Genomic DNA, 19,711 nt, shown 5'->3' with positions numbered 1-19,711 from the left:
TAATACTACTAGTCACTGAAGCTTCATGCCAGCCACAACCACCAAATGGTTTTGGCTTAATTTTAAATACTGTAGCTGTGGCTGTTCAGCAACAAGTAAAAGCACCAAAAAGAGGGATAAAAAGGTAACTGTTTATCACAAAATAGCATAAAGAATCTTTTCATAGACCAAGTAATCAAGCTCCTGTCAAGATGAGATAATTGTCAATCAAGTTCTCAATTCAAACACAGCTGCTAAAAATCAGACAGATGAAGCCAGACACCACTGTAGTTTGAAAACCTAACTCCGAAGTGAGTACAGTCTTGGCAGTAGCTGAGATGCTGTTGTAACTCTGTACAGTTGTAAAAGCACTCAGAAAAGAAGTTCAAATTGGAGATTTTTGTCTTTCTGAAGCTGAAAAATAATATACTTACTATTCTGGTTAAAATGGTAGCTAATGAGAAAAAATTCTATTAGTATATTACCTTAAAAAAAGAATAAATAAAAAAAAATGAGGTACTAAAGAATAAGTGTTCTTCACTTCCACTAAGCCATTAGTATTTCTTTAAATCAAATCCTATCCGTAAAAGTATTTTCCTGGTTCAGCAGACTGAACAGCAGAGACAAGTGTGAGCGCACTTCAGTGAGCAGTGACCATTCCTGCAAAGGCTCATGCTTCTCCACATTGCTCATGCCTATTGAAAGTAACAGGAGTTACATATACAAGCATTTTTTTTTTTTTGCAAATGTTAAAAAATATTTAGCATAACTTTTTTCACTTAAACTACTTGAACCTGCTAAGAACAGATTAAAGTAAAATCTGGAAATCAGCAGTTCTCACAGGAAATTAGCATTTTACTTTTAGGTGCTGCACATTCATACACCACTATTGTTTCTTATACCGTTGTGTAATTCTACACAAATATTGATTAGTAATTTCGTAAATCTGAAAACCACAATTCCCAGGTGATGACCATGACCCTAGAAAAAGTCTAGAGAAAACAACCTCATTACGAGACGTACCTTGCAATAGATGTTTATTTAACGGGAAACCCGCAAGAGCAGCTGCCCAGTGCAACAGTACATATTTGCTTCTGAATCCTTTCTCAAAGGCACTATTTAAACATGTTGATGAACTGAGCTGAATTTCTCCCCACCTCCATTCCAGCAAAACAAGGAGACTCAGAAGATAAAGTTTGTTTTGCTATTGCAAGCAGTGCTATGTGGTAAGTGAGAAAATTACTTTCTATAGTCATACTTAAATATGAAAGTGGAAAATTTCCATATTCTTGTACAGATGCAATGTCCGTGTGTACTATTCAGTGACATTTCTATTTGCAAATTAATATATTACTATTTCTAGAAGTGTTTGTGTGTAGAGCTCTTTCTTATCCATATTTGGCTTGATATGAAAGATCAGACTACTCTAGCTTCACCACTTTGGCAAGAGGGAAACAAGAATTACTGTATAGCTAATATCAGGCCAATTCAAGATATATGACTTGTTTCAGATCTGGTTCTGATTCACGTTAAACTGTGAACAACTGAAATGATTACAAGGGTTTTATTACATGTGCAGCTGAACTAGCTACAGCTAAATTTTTTGGAGCATCCTGAACTGCAACAGTGACAACAGATTTTTCAATTGCTAAGTTCAGTCTTTTGACCTAGAGGGGAAAGTTTGTGTCTCCTGAGCCAGTCAAACTTCACACTTCCATTCTGGGCTGTGTTTTAACCTTTCTTCTGCCAATGTCTGGATTGGAATCCCTTCAGCCTGTCAACACCTAACTTTAATTAGCTGAAGGAATTTCTCAAAGTGCTCCTTCTCACTTGGAGATGTTTCTGCAATCATTCTAGCTCAAAAAAAAAGAGGAATTGGGAGTGACACAAGGCAGGTCATCAGTGGGCCATGGCTGAGGTGCTCTTCTCCTCCACCACTGACAAACAATGTAGGTTTTCAGAAAGGACATGATCCAATGTCTCATCTACTCCTGCATGAAGTTGGTCACGTGTTTCTCTCGCATGGAGGAAGATCTGAACTATTTAACTATAAGTGCCACAAAACCAAACTTTCTGAGAGCAGAAAAGAATGTTTTCCATAGTAAAACAGAAGCCAAAAAGCACAAGATGAGTCATGCTTTTAAGATGTGTGAGTTCTGTGACACCTCATTCCAACAAAACTGAAAATGTCCATCAGCCACTTTTTCACTTGCTTTGTGTTTTCACTTACATAGGTATCTGTAGGCAATAAACCATAAAGTAGAAACATGGACTGAACCCTGAGCTACTTATTCAAGATAAATTCTTATTAGTGGCAAAGGAAGATCCGTTTGAGTAACTTTATCTCTTATTTATTTCACTGTAAAAGGAAAAAAAATACTAAAAAATCATATTCCTGCAGCATCCAGAAATTTTGCTCATCTCAGTTACAATAATCACATTGCTCACTAATCTGGTTTGAAAGCAGAGGGGTGAACTCATACTTCCTACCAAGACCTGTAGTGAGCTTGAGGAGCAAAGGGTAATTCCTTAAATATCAGTCTTTGTTTTCATAGTGGAGTTATCTGACTCTTATTAACTTACCTTGTCTTTTATCCTCCAATTCAGTGTCTTTAACACTAATTTCTGAAACATGAATTTTAAATTTTCAGATCTAATGGCTGGATTAATTAAAGAAAAAAAGGAGAAAATGAGCTATATTAGGAATCAGAAGTGCTCTGTAAATTAAGGTCATAGATTGCTAGATAAGCAGGAATCTGTTATGCTTTTTGTTGTAATGTTATGAATTGTTTTTTTACTTTGAAGCAAACTTTATCTTGATGTAAAATGGGATAACTCTACCATATATATCAGTACATAGAGAAACTGACCATAGTGTTATGAAATCCAAATCATCAAGACTGTTGGAACAAGTCCAGGGGAGGGCCATGAGGATGATCAGGGGCTGGAGCACCTCCCATATGAAGATAAGCTGAGAAAGTTGGGGGTGTTCAGCCTGGAGAAGGCTGCGTGGAGACCTCATAGCAGGCTTCCAGTATCTGAAGGGGGCCTATAGGGATGCTGGGGAGGGACTCTTCATTAGGGACTGTAGTGACAGGACAAGGGGTAATGGGTTAAAACTAAAACAGGGGAAGTTTAGATTGGGTATAAGGCAGAAATTCTTTCCTGTTAGGGTGGTGAGGCACTGGAATGGGTTGCCCAGGGAGGTTGTGGATGCTCCATCCCTGGCAGTGTTGAAGGCGAGGTTGGACAAGCCTTGGGTGACATGGTTTAGTGTAAGGTGTCCCTGCCAATGATAGGGTGGTTGGAACTGGATGACCTTAAGGTCCTTTCCAACCCAAACTATGATTCTGTGATTCTAAGACCTGATGTTAATCTAGACTACTACTACTTGTAACACTCACCAGTGGCAGTGACATATGAGACATTTTTCAATAGTTTCCTCCCTATTTCACAAGGATTTTATGAAATTCAGTTCATGCAGACATCTGACCTCAATGTAATATTCTTAAAAATTCTTAACCCATTCCTTCATAACATAATTTTTTAATTACTTTCTTCAAACTCTGAACTCTTTAGCTATCATAGGGTCTAGCATCTGACATGTAACACAAGGATGGTCCTTCCATGATTTGAAAGTGAAATTCACAATATTGACAAGATGATGAATCTTCCCCTCCTTTGAACTTTACACACTTGGATAACACTATGATATTTTAACAATGAAACTTATCATACCATGGTTCTGAATTTTTGCTTTCTGGTGTTGATATTTACACCAATAGACTAAAATAATGTCAAATTATGTACTAAGGGTGTCTGTTGCATGACTTTCAAGGTCTGGAATCTGTGGCTTACTGGTGGTTCATAAGAATTTTGGTAAAGTTGTAACACCCAAGATCATATTTCCAGATTTACATCATAGATTTTTGATCAGAAAAGAAAAAAAGTAACAGCAAGAAGTCTTAGCTACCAGTGAGTTTCACTAAGAAGAGCTAAATCTATCACAAAACAAAAACAGTGAAAATGTACAGTTAACTTCAGAATGATCTATTGTGTCTCGTACAATTGCGCATACAATAAATAGTATCACATTTGTTCAACATTTTAAGCATGGATCAAGATTTTTCCCATTTCTTGTAGGTCTTCTAGTCCACACATTTGTCATCTCAAGGTTATATACTTTGAAAGCATTCTGGTTGGTACTGTCCATAGAGAAATTGAAGTGTCAACTGTTTCAACATGTGGGCACTAACCTGCTAAGGGATGAAGGGCAGTTGTTCTAAACACATCACGCTGGTGTATCTTACTGTTTTCAGCTGCTTTTTTCAAGATAGTTCAGCTACTACCTTCTAAGATTCATATATCTGAAAAACTCATGTGTGCCTTATTATGAGTGAGATTGACAGAGCTGCCATGCTTTGCTGTTATTACATAGGTATTCACCCTCAGGGTCTGAAAAATGTTTTCCAATAAAGACCCTTAAATGCAGAACTTAGACCTCCCATTCCAGTCCTCTTTGCTCAATTTTTTCCATATAAGTGAAGAAAACAGATAGATAGAGAAAGAATATGCTGACTCGCTGTTTTAGAAAGATTTCTTTGCACATTGATGTATATGACTGAAGACAACTGGTATGGAAAATACGCATATAGGATCTTAATGGGAAAAAAAACGATGTATTACTACTGCTTCATGGTGATAATTCTTTTGAACAATGGATAGGTTTGTACTCTAGTCATATTTTAGTTGTAGGTGGGTGCCACAAGACATGCAGAATTCATTATGTTCTATTGTTTGTTTACATTACTGGACACTGTTTTCTAATATTTTTACTGTTGCTTCTTGTGACCCTAATCCTTCAGTGCTGGCTTGGGTTTGGAAAGAAGGCCTTACAGCAGAAGGCTATAATACTTGACTTTTTGGAGCTTTAGCTATGTCCTATGTGGTGCTGCAGAAACTGAGCAGCAATTTAGGCAGTAATCCAAACACTGTAGTACTTAAAATTGGAGCCACCTCCTCAAACACCTTCAAAATTATTTCAGTGATCTCTTTGACTCCATTTAACATGAAGGCCTTGATTTATGTCATGTAAAACCTCACCCTCTATAGTTTATGCCAGGGCAGCATCTGAAACACATCACATCTCTCTCTGTCTTACTATAGGAGTAAATTCTCAAAAAATAGCCTTCCCTTCTCATTACCAGTTACTAATGTACATTTAGGATATGTTTGAGTTACTCTATCCAACCATGTTCTTCCTCACTTTCGGGAAAGATGTGTTTGTTCAGCCACACTGTTCAGCCAATTTAGTAATGAGTGTCCACTCTTACTAGCTGACATGAAGCACAGAAGAAATTGTTCCACTTAAAGGTTTAGTCTTCACAAGGTCAACATGCAAGCACATATGCAAGTTCCAGCATAATTTTCTGTAAATTGTGACTTTTTCACCCAGGTCCTTAAAAACCCAAATTTTGAGTAAAAATGTATATATTTAGAAATTCTTTTGCATCAGTTTTGTTTCAAAAATATAATTATCTAAGGGATTTTGCCAAAAATAGATATTTCCTACAAATGTCATTTTAGTTAAAAAGGAAAAACAACTCACAGAAGGAAAACAGGTCAACTGACAAATTTATACAACTGCATAATGCAAGAGTTATCCTGACATACACAGGGGAGCTCACAGAGAAACATATTCTCAGAAAGTTACCTACTCTTTTTCAAAGTAATTGATTAGAAAAATAAATAGGTGCCAAAAAGATAAAAGTATTTGATTACTTCCAGCAACACACTCCCTCCTTGTGCGTTATCCTGGGGAATGACTCAAATAATTGCTCAAGAAGAATGCACTGGAGTTTACAAATTAAATTTCTCATGACATTTAGTAAAATTGAATCACTGAATACAAGAACTAACAGTCTAAGGTTCTCCTTTACACAAAAGTGTCTTTATGCCACTCTGGCAGTAGAGAAGGGCTATAAGAGAAGTAATGCAATTAACTCCCGACTGAGTGCCCACTGGCACAGACTGGAACAGTGAAATAAAAACTAACTCTGAAATCTTTCTAAAGATGTTTCTAACTGAAAAGTTCTATAATTGTCTTAGTCAAAGTGACTAGCTACTCAAGAATAGAAATAAATCCAGATTTTTTACTTCATTTTTATAACAGAGGGCTTGAAAAAGTGATTAAAGCTATGAAAAAAATACACTAGAAGATTGCAAAGACTTTTGCGAGTTTGGTCTAGGAATAGCTTTCTTTGTCTTTTGGTTAAGTTGCAACAGGAAAACAAGTATTTTTGATAGAAATGCTGACATAACTTTACTAATAGCACCTCTAACAGAGATTGATATAATGTGTATTTACTCAGGTACATGATTAAATAAGAGATGTGAAGTCACCATAGCAACCCTTGCATCACATTGCAGATATGCTGCTTCTAAGATACGGTAAACATTTCATAGAATCACAGAATCACAGAATTGTCAGGGTTGAAAAGGACCTTAAGATCATCTATGTCCAACCCCACTGCATTGGGCAGGGACACCTCACACTAGACCATGTCACCCAAAGCTCTGTCCAACTTCTTCAACACTGCCAGGGATGGAGCATTTAACACTTCTTTGGGCAACCAATTCCAGTGCCTCACCACCCTTACAGTAAAGAACTTCTTCCTCATATCCGATCTAAACTTCCCCTATTTAAGTTTTAACCCACTACCCCTTGTCCTATCACTACAGTTCCTAATGAAGAGTCCCTCCCCAGCATCCCTATAGCCCGCCTTCAGGTACTGGAAGGCTGCTAGGAGGTCTCCACGCAGCCTTCTCTTCTCCGGGCTGAACAGCCCCAACTTTCTCAGCCTGTCTTCATACGGGAGGTGCTCCAGTCTCCTGATCGCCCTCATGGCCATCCTCTGGACTTGTTCCAACAGTTCCATGTCCTTTTTATGCTGAGGACACCAGAACTGCACACAATACTCCAAGTGAGGCCTCACAAGAGCAGAGTAGAGGGACAGGATCACCTCCTCGACCTGCTGGTCACATTCCTTTTGATGCAGCCCAGGATATGGTTGGCTTTCTGGGCTGCCTTTTTGGGCTGCGAGCACACACTGCTGGCTCATATTCATTTTCTATCAAGCAACAACCTCCATGTCCTTCTCTGCAGGGCTGCTCTGAATCTCTGCCCAACCTGTAGGTGGTGTCCCGACCCATTTGTAGGACCTTGTAATTAGCCTTATTGAACTTCATAAGGTTGGCATTGGCCCACCTCTCAAGTGTCTCAAAGTCCCTCTGGATGGCATCAGCAGAAATACACATGAATATTAGGTAAGCATCTATCAGTTCCAAATTGTGTTTCAAGAATACTTTGACACACAATATAGCAAAAAGCAGCATAACTTGATGCTGTGTAAATTATTGTTACTGGGCATTATTTTCATTATGTCATCATTATTGACTCAAAATGGAATTTTAGATAACTTCCAAACTCACTATGGCAAAAACAATGACAAACTCATTACTGAGATCCTCCAAAATGTCGGTGTAGATACTTATCCTCCCTACTAGTCTGGGAGACTCTCCTGTCCCTCTTGGGCCACCTCCTGCTGATGGCCTGAGATCTTGCTAAAATGCTGTTGTTCACCATAAGGTATACAGTAGAATCATGTAAACTCAGTTAATGTTGGAAGTAGGTTTTCTCCTGAATGATTTTGTAGTCCACTTTTAGGTGCATGACTGTTTTTCTCCATCATCATTCTGCTTTTATTTTCATCCTGAATTTTATCCATTAATATGTGTCCCTTCAATTTGTCTTTACTTAGATTGGCTGCTCTTCTTTTGAATGAACAAAATGCAACTGTATTTACAAAGTCACTGTTTGTTTGTTGTGCTTTTCCCTTTCAGTCCTTCTCCTGCATTTCCTGCATTGAATTTCATTTTGACATTTTTCCTTTGGAGGCCTGATCCTTAGCCTATCTAGCATTACTTATATCGTAATAAAGATCATTTGGGTTGATGTACCTTTGACTCCAGCTTGACCAAAATCCTTGGCATGTTACCTGTTCATATGCATCAATTTTAAAACAATTTAGGCAGTGCCTAAAGCAAGTTCCTCATAATATCCAGTGGGTTGCTATGCCTCCTGCAATTAAGCTTTTGTTGATGGATATTTCTTGTATTTTACATAACAATTCATGTCAGAATTTACTTCTGGAAGAAGAAGTAAGTGATCACATCTGCTTTGGCCTTTTTTTGATATTAAGCAACCATATTGCCTCTTCCCAGATCTTAATTGTAGATGGTGAACACCCATTTTCTCCCATTACCTGGAAAGACTGATGAAGAACTTGAGAAGTATTCTGCTTTGCCACATAAAGTTGTCTCCATAGGATCTTTTATCACTGCTGACCAACTTTCTTGGGAGACACATACCAAAGTCTTTAATGTGTTGGTTATGTACTGTACCTTGAGCACAGGAACATCTCGTAAGAACTTGGGAACTGTGCACAGCTCCGGGGCTACAAGCTTCCCTCCTTTCCATATCTAGTCCATTGGGACCATCCAGAGGAGGAAGAGATGGAGACAAAGCTGACAGCTCTACTAAGTTGCTAGTATGCAATATGGTTGTTTCTTCTCCCAGGTCTACTTAACCATACTTGGACTGAACAACTACCCGATTTGTCAGTGAACTGGATGTTTTAAGATCTCCACTATTTTCTGAAGAAAGGAAGAAATTACACTGGGTGTTTTTAAAAATAGCATCTTACCTGGATGCAAACTGATATATGCATTTGTGTTTGTCTAAAACCAGTATACAAAGATAAACCATAATGCACCTGGAAAAAGTGGGGCTTTACGCCTACAGATTTCTTATACAGAACATCACAAAAATAATGAAACTTAATGGAATTACGTGATCGCCACAGAATCAGCTTCCTTTGTGTCATGGTTTAAGCCCAGCCAATAACTCAGAACTGAGCAGCTGCTCACTCACTCCCTCCCCCTCTGCTTCTTCCCCCAGCTCCCAGAGGGATGGGGAGGAGAATCAAAAGAATGTAACTCCCACAGGTTGAGATAAGAACAGTCCAGTAACTAAGGTATAACACAAACCACTGCTGCTGCCACCAATAATAATGATAAGGGAAATAACAAGGGAAGAGAATACAACTGCTCACCACCCACCGACCAATACCCAGCCTGACCGAGCAGTGATCCGGCCCTTCTGGGTAACTGCCCCCAGTTTATATACTGGGCATGATGTGCTGTGGCATGAAATACCTCTTTGGTCAGTTTGGGTCAGGTGTCCTGTCTCTGCTTCCTCCTGGCTTCCCCTCCTCCCTGGCAGAGCATGAGACTCAGAAAGTCCTTGGTCAGAGTAAACATTACTGAACAGTAACTGAAACCATCTGTGTTATCAGCACTGTTCCCAGGCTGAAAGTTGAAACCATAGCACTGCACCAGCTACTAAGGAGAAAAGTGACTGCGACTGCTGAACCCAGGGCACTGTGAAACCTGTGAAGTGTTATCCGGTTTCATCAATAGCAATTAGTTTCTACACTTCACAGCAGAAAGCTCTGCGCTTTGCACAAAAAATGACCAACACTTGGCACTTCTTTTATACCTCAGCACTACCCCCCCTCAACATCAGTGTCAGGACAGCAGAGAGGTGCTTCCCCTCAGAAGACTTTGCCATGGTCTAACACCTCTTCTTATGAGAGAATAGACACTGAATCTTAGGTTAGCCCAATAGACCTATGTCCACAACTGTGTTAAAATAGCATAATTTAATATTGCTCTTTTTTTCTAAAATACAAACAGTACTTTTAATCTTAGGGGAACTGCAGGGGTTCACCTGCCCCTCCTAAATAGAGTAGGCATAAAAAGATTTGTTTGGAATGGGCTCAGACAAATTATTCTTTAGGTGTGGTGGAGTGAATTAGCAGGGGTAAGACTAGAAGTATGTCCCTTGTTACACTGTCTTCACTTTTCCTGAGAAACACATGCCAACAGACACAGATCAGGATTAATATGGTACCATCATCAAACTACTGAAATTTCTGTCTTCAGGTGTATATTGTTTTTCACGCTTAAATAATGCAATTTCTCCTTTGACACCCAGAAAGTGATGTTATTTCAACCCTGGAAACTCAGACTTGTGTGAATTTTCACACCTACATGTCTGAATTTAGAGAACAAAAAAGCATAATGTCAAGAAATATATGTTTGGTAACTTCTGCAAGGCTAAAATTATTTATTTTCACCTTGTTGTTGAGGAATGCCAATGTTCCAAAACCCTGAGCAGATTCCAACACATTTCACTTTTCCTTCCCCAAACTTGTCCCACCTGCTGTTGCAGTAGCAATCCCATTTACCTTGTGGCTTTAAAAGGACCCAAACTGTTATCACTTATTGTTTGATAAAGAAATTTGATGCAGTCTGCAGTTAATAACAAATGACAGAGGGAAATATAACAAAGTATAAAATAGGTACAATTTAATTAAATGCTTTTTTTTTTTTTTTATGTTAAATGCACAATCTCCACTCTTGTAGTAAGTTTGTTGTTTTTTGACCTGGAAAGAGTGATATCCATCCTACCAAACTGTTTCAGGCCACAGATGGCTCATCTACTCCCTTTCCTGCCTTTAAATGTTAGAGTGGCTCCAGTCAACCAACGCAATTTGAGTATAAATCTCTCAAAGGGTATTCTTAGACTATAGACACAATACACTTTCCCAAACATACAACTGCAAGTTTGCCAGCAACACACTAAGGTGTGTGGTGTGGTTGAAGGAGGGAAGGGATGCCATCCAAAAGGACTTAACAGGCCTGAGAGGTGGGCCCATGTGAACTTGTCAAAAATACAATAGTTTGTTTAGAATGCCTGTGGAAATCTAAGCTGGTTGGATGCTGAGTAGAAAAGATCAATTATTGCAGACCAGAACAGTATCATGTGTATAATTTTTGCACTCATCATTCAGGACAAGTGAGAGTTTGCATATTCTGTAGAAGAAATAATCACCAACTTTTGGCCCAAAAATAAATATGTGTTGACCATCCCTACCACTGTTGTGATCTTTATGTTATGCTTTGATTTTACTTGTTTTAAACTGCACTGTTTCTCTGGAAGTTATGAGTTTTATTTTTTCTGCTTGATCTGATTTGGTCACATTTATTACTGGCTTATTATACCGCAGATTTCAACTATTTTAAACTTACAGACTCCTGATGAATTTTGAATGAGTAAGGATTCCCTGCAGTGAATTAGATCCTACTGACAAAAGCCTTGTTTTTCTTAGGTACCTCTCACAGGCTCTCAGAAATTGCCAACTTCAGTCAAGTTAAAAGGTTAAGCCTCCTGCTGTATTCTATAAAGTCTCTGTTACCATGCTGGAGTCCCCAGATTCTTCCTCTGCTGAGTAGTGAACAATTTATTACCTTGGCATGCTCCCTTCCTCGGTCCTGAGAATTCATGCTATTCCAAAATTAGATGGTTCACGAAGGTCTTCTCTCTGTGGTACAGAAAAGCAAAGCCCTCAAATATATTGTGAATATTTTTGGTATCAAAGGCAAAGATTCAATTAAAGCCCTGAAGCCCCGAAACCCCAAATCCTCATTGTCAATAATCTTGTGTCCATTTTATCAGAAGGAAGTGTGTTTTTTCTTACGAACTAATATATTTCTCTGTTGAAGATGTTTAAAACTCTGATGTGGAAATCTACTGATGAAGTGCATCCACCTCAGGTGTCATTTATTTTTGTTACAGCACCTTTTCCCCACTGGTTTCCCATTTCCATGGTTTTCACTTTTTTTTGAGGGTTGTTTATATTTGGGGTAAGGGATGAAGCACAGCAACAGAAGGAATGGTCCCTGGTATTGCTGTGCATTGGTGACAAGCCCTGGTCCCAGGCAACCCTGGCTGTAGTGGGGCTCATGGGCTCCCCTGTTCCCAGGCTTGGTGTCTCAGTGCTACTGGGTGAAGCTACCACCCTGGCTCAGTGTTCCCCAGGATGGGAGGCCTCTTCCTGGTGGAGGTTGAGGCTGAGAGCCCCAGGGACTAGAAGGGAGTTCAGCCAACACTCCACCAGGGCAAGTGGTCTCCCTCACAGGCATGCTGTGCCAGGACCTATATTTAACCTCTGATTTTTACTTCCTTGCCATGATTGCCCATCAGTGCAAAAGATGCTGCTGCTCCAGGGAGGAAGGATGATTCACTTGGGACTGGTGAAACTCCTCTGGAGCATAGAATCATAGAATAGTTAGGGTTGGAAAGAACTTTAAGATCATCAAGTTCAACCACCCTGCCATGGGCAGGGGCACCTCACACTAAACCATATCACCCAAGGCCTCGTCCAACGTGGTCTTGAACACTGCCACAGATGGAGCATTCACAGCCTCCCTGGGCAACCCATTCCAGTGCCTCACCACCCTAACAGGAAAGAATTTCCTCCTTATATCCAATCTAAACTTCCCGTTTCAGTTTTAACCCACTGCCCCTTGTCCTATCACTACAGTCCCTAATGAAGAGTCCCTCCCCAGCATCCCTATACCCACCCTTCAGATACTGGAAGGCTGCTAGGAGGTCTCCACACAGCCTTCTCTTCTCCAGGCTGAACAGCCCCAACTTCCTCAGCCTGTCTTTATACAGGAGGTGCTCCAGTCCCCTGATCATCCTCGTGGCCCTTCTCTGGACTTGTTCCAACAGTTCCATGTCCTTTTTATGTTGAGGACACCAGAACTGCACACAATACTCCAAGTAAGGTCTCACAAGAGCATAGTAGAGGGGCAGGATCATCTCCTTTGACCTGCTGGTCACGCTTCTTTTGATGCAGCCCAGGATACAGTTGGCTTTCTGGGCTGTGAGCACACACTGAAGCCAGATCATGTTCATTTTCTCATTGACCAACACCCCCAAGTCCTTCTCCGCAGGGCTGCTCTGAATCTCTTCTCTGCCCAACCTGTAGCTGTGCCTGGGATTGCTCCCACCCAGGTGTAGGACCTTGCACTTGGCATGGTTAAACTTCATGAGGTTGGCATCAGCCCACCTCACAAGTGTGTCAAGGTCCCTCTGGATGGCATTCCTTCCCTCCAGGGTATCAACCGAACCACACAGCTCGGTGTCATCGGCAAACTTGCTGAGGGCACACTCAATCCCACTGTCCATGTCAGCAACGAAGACGTTGAACAACACCAGTGTCCCAACACTGATCCCTGAGGGACACCACTTGTTACTGGTCTCCAGCCAGACACTGAGCCATTGACCACAGCTCTTTGCGTGCGGCCATCCAGCCAGTTCTTTATCCACCGAGTGGTCCATCCATCAAATTGATGTCTCTCCAATTTAGAGACAAGGATGTCGTGTGGGACAGTGTCGAACGCTTTACACAAGTCCAGGTAGATGACGTCAGCTGCTCTACCCCTGTCCATCAGTTCTGTAGCCCCATCATAGAAGGCCACCAAATTGGTCAGGCAGGATTTGCCCTTAGTGAAGCCATACTGGCTGTCATCAAGCACCTTGTTGTTTTTCATGTGCCTTAGCATGCCTTCAAGGAGAATCTGCTCCAAGATTTTGCCAGGCACAGAGGTGAGACTGACTGCTCTGTAATTCCCCGGGTCATCCATTTTCCCCTTCTTGACAATGGGGGCTATATTTCCCTTTTTCCTGTCATCAGGAACTTCACCTGATTGCCATGATTTCTCAAATATGATGGCCAGCGACTTCACAACTTCATTCACCAGCTCCTTCAGGACCCGCAGATGGATCTCATCAGGACCCATGGACTTGTGCACATTCAGATTTTTAAGATGGTCTCGAACCAGCTCCTCTCCTACAGTGGGCGCAAGGTCTTCATTCTCACAGTCCCTGCATCTGCCTTCCAAGACTTGGGTGGTGCGGTCAGAGCCTTTGCCAGTGAAGACCGAAGCAAAGAAGTCATTCAGAACCTCAGCCTTCTCCAAATTCTGTGTAGCCAGTTCTGCCGAGAGCTTCCTGAAGGGGTCTACGTTCTCCCTAGTCTGTTTTTTATATGCTATGTACCTGTAGAATCCCTTCATGTTATCCTTAATATCCCTAGACAAGTTTAATTCTACCTGGGCCTTAGCTTTCCTAACCTGGTCCCTAGCTTCCCAGACAACATCCTTGTACTCCTCCCATGCCACCTGTCCTTGCTTCCACTTATTATAAGCCTCTTTTTTTCATTTGAATTTTCCTCAGGAGCAACTTGCCCATCCAAAGAGGTCTCCTGGCCCTCCTGCTGCACTTCCTTCTGGTTGGGATGCAACACTCCTGAGCTTGTAGCAGGTGATCCTTGAATATCAACCAGCAGCCTTGGGCCCCCCTGCCCTCTAGGGCTATATCCCATGGAACCTTCCGAAGCAGGTTCCTGAAGAGGCCAAAATCTGCTCTTTTGAGCATGCCTGCCTTAGAAGTTGTGTGACAATTTACACGTTCATTATCATTCCAAAGTTTCTTCAAGGTGTTTACTGCACCGGTTTTTCACTGCCCCTTTGCTCAGTGTAGGGATAATATAAGTTGTGACCCTCTGCTGCACAGTTTGTCAGAGAGTATGTGAGCAGTGTTGTAGCTTCCTGACATCTCTAGCCCTTTTTCCAAAGCAGTGATATCTCTGTGGCTCTCTTTTGTGGAGAGGGTGCCCTTTTTGTTTTTAGTTTTGGTACCAGCTGGACTTGGTTTTGTCTGGCTTATTGATCCACCACGTTTGCGAGCTCCAAGACCGGGAATTGCTTGTTATGGTCCGCAGATAACTGAAACATGTGGCCAAACAATCTATATTACTTTTGAAGTGCTAAGTTTATACATTCACTTTAGTTTAAGCAATGGAAATAGCCTAGCTGCTTTGAGTTTGATTTTCTTATATTACCTTGAGACCCTTGTGATCAGCTATCACTGGGATATATCTGTAACATCACTTGTCCCTGCTAATGTAAACCCAGGTCCCCTGTATTGATATGAGTCAAAGGTCTGCCTATGTGGTTTTCCAAGAAAGCATGACCATAGTATAGTGTTTTCTATAACTAGTGACAGCCAGGGGGGTGATGTGGCTAGCATCGCATTCGGATGCCTTGGAGTTCCTGGCTTCAACAGATGAGTTTCTATTTATAACTGGATTTATTGAAAATGGCCTTTGGCACCAGTACAGATCAGAGCTTGGACTTTGGTCTTTGAATCTGAGGGGGACAACCCTCTCAGTCTCCTATCCCCTGCCTCTTCCCTGCACAAAACAGCAGCCACATTAGGGAGCCATGGAAACAGCTTATAACATCCTGCTACATGTGTTACTGTCATTGGGTGGATCCATTCATTAAAAATCAAATCACAGCCCCTTGCTTCATTCACCTTGGCACACAAGAATGTGTTTCTTCTTTACCTTTCCTTGACTTGCCTTACTCCTGATGGGAACAATCTGTTCCATATACAGCAATCTGAAATTATGAAGTATTGTTTTATACTGCCTAATGTTTTGGGTTTTTTTTAAACCTCATTTTTTTACGTTCCTTTGGGGTGGGGGATGGAAGGTCACACAAACTTCATGAAAATTAAATGTCAGTATTTACTTGGCTCAAAGAAGTTCTACAAATTTTCCTCTGTTGCCATCTTAGATTCCTGGATGGTGCGACATATTTTTTTTTGCTGCGTCTGTGTTTTTGTGTGGTGTTTCCATTTACAGTATTTGAAAAAGCATGTTTTTTTTCTCTTTTGCAGTGAACATTTCTGTTTGACATGACATAGCAATTCTGCACCAATGGTGCTTGAAATAGGTGAGCATTTAAGATTGATAGATATTATATGGTTTACCGCTGAGTATGCACTGCACACCAGCCAAGGCAATGGGACACCGTGAGTGTTGAACAGATTTAGGAAATGACTAAGCCTCTCTCCCAGGCTTATGTGTGCAAATGGTCTCTTTTTAACTTTGGACTCCAAAGTCAAATATGCCAATTCACATTTCTTCCCTTACTTCTTTTTCTATTTTTCAGCTACATGATTTACAGGAACAAAGTGATCTGATAATCCTCAGGTTTTTCTCTTACTGGAAATTGTGTAAGTTCTTTTACTATCCTTTCCCCTGCCACTGCAGTAACTTTTCCATAGGTTATTATTACAAACATACTTTACAATATGAGTAACACAACGCAAACACATCCATTCTCTTAATTAAATGAGCTACAGCTTTTTGGCTGAAACAAACAATAATATTATTTATAACTCAAATTACATTATGTAAACTGTGCTCTCACCTATAAAGGACTATAAATGGCATGGTAGGGTTCCATATTTGCTTTTTTCAATTTCTTTTCCCAAATGACTTTCCTGTTGACCTCTCTTTTAATTTACAAATAAAACCACGACTTTCTTGACTGCCAGCACTGAAAATTCACCCTGGGATCTGAGATCAAGCTGTGTTCTTTCTGCTTCATGCCAAAATAGACTCCAGTTCACCTCCACAGCACTGACATGGCTCTGCAGGGCTGGCAGGAATGAAAAGCAATAACAGTGCTTTTGCCAGTAAAAAGATGAAGTGAACAAATTCTCTCAGAAGTAGGAAGATACCAATTTTCAAGTCAGCTTTATAGGAAACAGCTGTTTGAAACAAACGCTTGTAGCAGAGCTGGGGTGGGATATCTTACTGCTTAACATTCCTTTGCAACCTTCGTTCACTTTTCCCCTTTGGTCTTTCCAGCTCAGCTTGTGGATAATTCAAGCTGAGGTGCACAGCCTTTTTCCCTGGTGACAATGATGGTCTCAGGTGTTTCTGCCCTCTTCTAATTGTTTGCATCCCTACAATTATGTTGGTACTGGGCTGCTCTGGGCATTAGTTGGAGTGGACTTTTGCAGAGATCCCCAGGCTCATCCCTTTGGAGCCAGGTCCCAACACAGCTCTGTGAACAGTTGTGCTGTCAGGCATATAGGCTACCCTTCTACTTCTGTACTTGGGGGGCATTAGGTGAAGTATAGGGAAGGCAGTTTTCTAATTGCTTTTACCCAGTCCTGGTCCAAGGTTAACATTCAGCCAGCTCTTTGCACTTAGATGTAAGACCTTCCAAAATTTCTGGTTTTGAAATTCAGTCTTCCATTTTGTAGTTGGCAAATAGATCTTTGCAGTGAGAGTCTGATGGATACAGAGTTTGGAACAAAGTATGAAGACAGCTTTGAATGACCATCTTCCTTTGGCAGCTGAGCATCTCTGTGGGGCTCAGGCACCAACATGCACTCAGACATAGGCATCTAGAGCTCTCCTGCCACAGAACCCATCGTAGGAGAAGTGCTTCCTCCTTGCAAGGGCAGGAGTTTACACAGGGCACTGAAATGCAGGCAGAACAGAGAGGGTGCACTGCCTGACAGCAGTCCAAAAAGATCCAAACAGGAACTGCTCTAGTGGTTTTCAGAGGCTGCAATTATTCCTGCTGCCAACCAGGAGGACTGGGGCTCTCGAAAGGTGGGAGATACTCTGTCAGAAAAATGGTAATAGGTGAGGCCAGGCAAAGACAAGGTTTTTTCCAAAGCCATATGTGAAACCCCTTCCCTGGGCTTCAATAGGTCTCAGGACTCTTGGCAGAACCCACAATCAGCTGCTTAAACCTGTAATTCACCATTTTATTTGTCATTTATTAAAGAGGATAGAGAAAAGGAAATGATGCATAGACTGCTGTCCCTGGAGCTCTTTCAGGCTGTGGACCATAAAATCCCAAATTCAGACTCTGGGAAACATTTGGCTAAGGTTTTAGTTCTCGGGATAGTGAAGAGAAGGCAGGAAAATGACCATGTAAAGTCCACGGTGACCTGCCAATGCCTGGATTGTCAGCTGCTCAGCACCGCCCTCCTCTCCTGGTGGCTGTCCCCTGCGAGCCCACATGCCGCCGATCCCTCTGAGAGCACTAAGCTTGTTGTTCAGTGCAGCAGCATTCCTTCTGTGGAGGCTGATGAGCACTGAGATGCAAAACTACCACTACTGTCTAAGGGGACGGTTTTAACAGGAGAAGAAACACTGAGCCATGGGCAATGTGCACTGGCATTTACAGTTCCTTCTCCTGACGTGTCCTCTGTGAAATCTGATTCTTTGTACTGTCTCCTTGGGTTTAAGGAAACACAAAGTTAGTGGAACCTGATTTTTGATCTTATATGTAATTTGGCCCACTGGATATGAACTGACACGTAGACTAGGAGAAAAGGAAGATAATTACAAAACCAGATTAAAATAGCTTCCAAACAAACCAGAGATTTATGCAGAATTTCTTCTAGAAGACTCTTGTGCTTGCTTTGGCTGGGATGATGGACCTTTTTTTTTGTTTTTTTTTTTTTTAATACAATTTTGTAGACAGACTATTTCTGCAAATATGTGGTTGAGACTTCATTTAAATAACCACACCAATTTGAATATGCACTTTTTTCTGCCTGAGGGGTAAACTTGTGCACATGGTAGAAAATGTATCTGTGACACTGAACTCCTGTAAAGCTCTGCTTAGCCACCAGCCACCACCAAAAAAGTTAATTCTTTTTTAGGAATAAAAACAAATGCATGGAAGTAAGACATTCACAGTTCACATCAACTCTTAGATCAATTCAATTCGTTTATGTATTACAGCATCTGCTGCAGGTTATGTAAGTTCTGTTGCAAAAACTTGTGATATCTGATGAATAAAGGACAAAGTCTCAGTTTAGTTTTGAATTTTCAGGGCTTAGTGAATTCTGCTGTAACTCCCTCCTGGGTTTTACTGCTCCAGTTGGTTCATTGCAGATTATCTCTCTCTGTGATTAATGGCAAAACTACTGCCACTGAGTGCCTTTGAGGTTGCAACCCTGTGTGTTAGGTGCTGTAGAGTAATCAAAGGACATTCCTTGGGTCAAAGTGCTAAAATTCACCTAGCAGTTAACAGGCAAATGTGGTTTTGAATTATATGAACTGCTAGATTACATTATTAGAAACAACCTTTGCATTTTATGAGTTGTCAGTCATTTAAATTATAAAAATGATCCCCAGAATCAAAATTCCATCCTTAGCTCCATTTTTAATATGCACATTATACGGACATTCATTTTGACATCACACAAACTAGTTAGTGATCAGAAAGCTTGATCCTGTTCATTTGATTCGGATGAGTAGTCTCACTGGGGTTAACTGAAGTGCTCATAAGAATAATATGAGCATGGTTACTTAGTTCTTGTTTAGATGATGCTAAATCATTTGATTAACCCCATTTTTTTTCCCTGAAGGCCACAGATAAGACAAATTAACTGGGACTCACAAATATGCAGTTATGATCTAATGCAAATTGCATACATTCCCAAGGAGAAAAAGAAAAATAAGAAGTTTCTTTTAACATGAAGAAGTTGCTGTTTTAAATATCAGAGTGAAGTCAGAGTAGTGCTACTGGATTACCATCATTAACTAGGCCAACTTTATAAATCCTCAGAAATATGAAGACAAATTGCATTCATAAATTAATTGGATTCTGCATGAGTATTAAATATTTTGCATTCATTACTTTTCCTGAGGACAAATGAGTGTGTGCTCATTAAATTAGATAATGCATATTGTTACATACTTGAGAATATGCACAACAAGAGATTAAAGGTTATATGGACAAACCAATTGTGACACTTCTTGACTTCTTAGCTCTTGAGCTGGCAATTAAAACACTATATCCCTTGCACAGGTAAAATGCATTTTGGGAAGACAGGCAACATACAGTCCATCGCTGCTCTTTATTTCATGGA

General features: G+C 40.7%; 1 long non-coding RNA gene across 1 annotated transcript; it reads left to right on the top strand.

Annotated features, from left to right (window-relative positions):
- Window positions 1–1,017: 1,017 nt before the first annotated feature.
- LOC130607954 (uncharacterized) lies at window positions 1,018–19,475 on the top strand. The gene is made up of 3 exons (XR_008974398.1): window positions 1,018–1,205; window positions 15,698–15,753; window positions 19,208–19,475. It is a non-coding gene; the product is annotated as an uncharacterized LOC130607954 (long non-coding RNA).
- Window positions 19,476–19,711: the final 236 nt, after the last annotated feature.

Source organism: Pezoporus wallicus, unplaced genomic scaffold (assembly GCF_028554395.1).
Source record: "Pezoporus wallicus isolate ANWC-B61680 ecotype Strahan unplaced genomic scaffold, APGP_CSIRO_Pwel_v1 contig_4722, whole genome shotgun sequence".
Classification (NCBI taxonomy): Eukaryota; Metazoa; Chordata; class Aves; order Psittaciformes; family Psittacidae; genus Pezoporus; species Pezoporus wallicus.
Note: the sequence above shows the minus strand (reverse complement) of the source record. Positions and strands in the feature narration are given on the sequence as shown.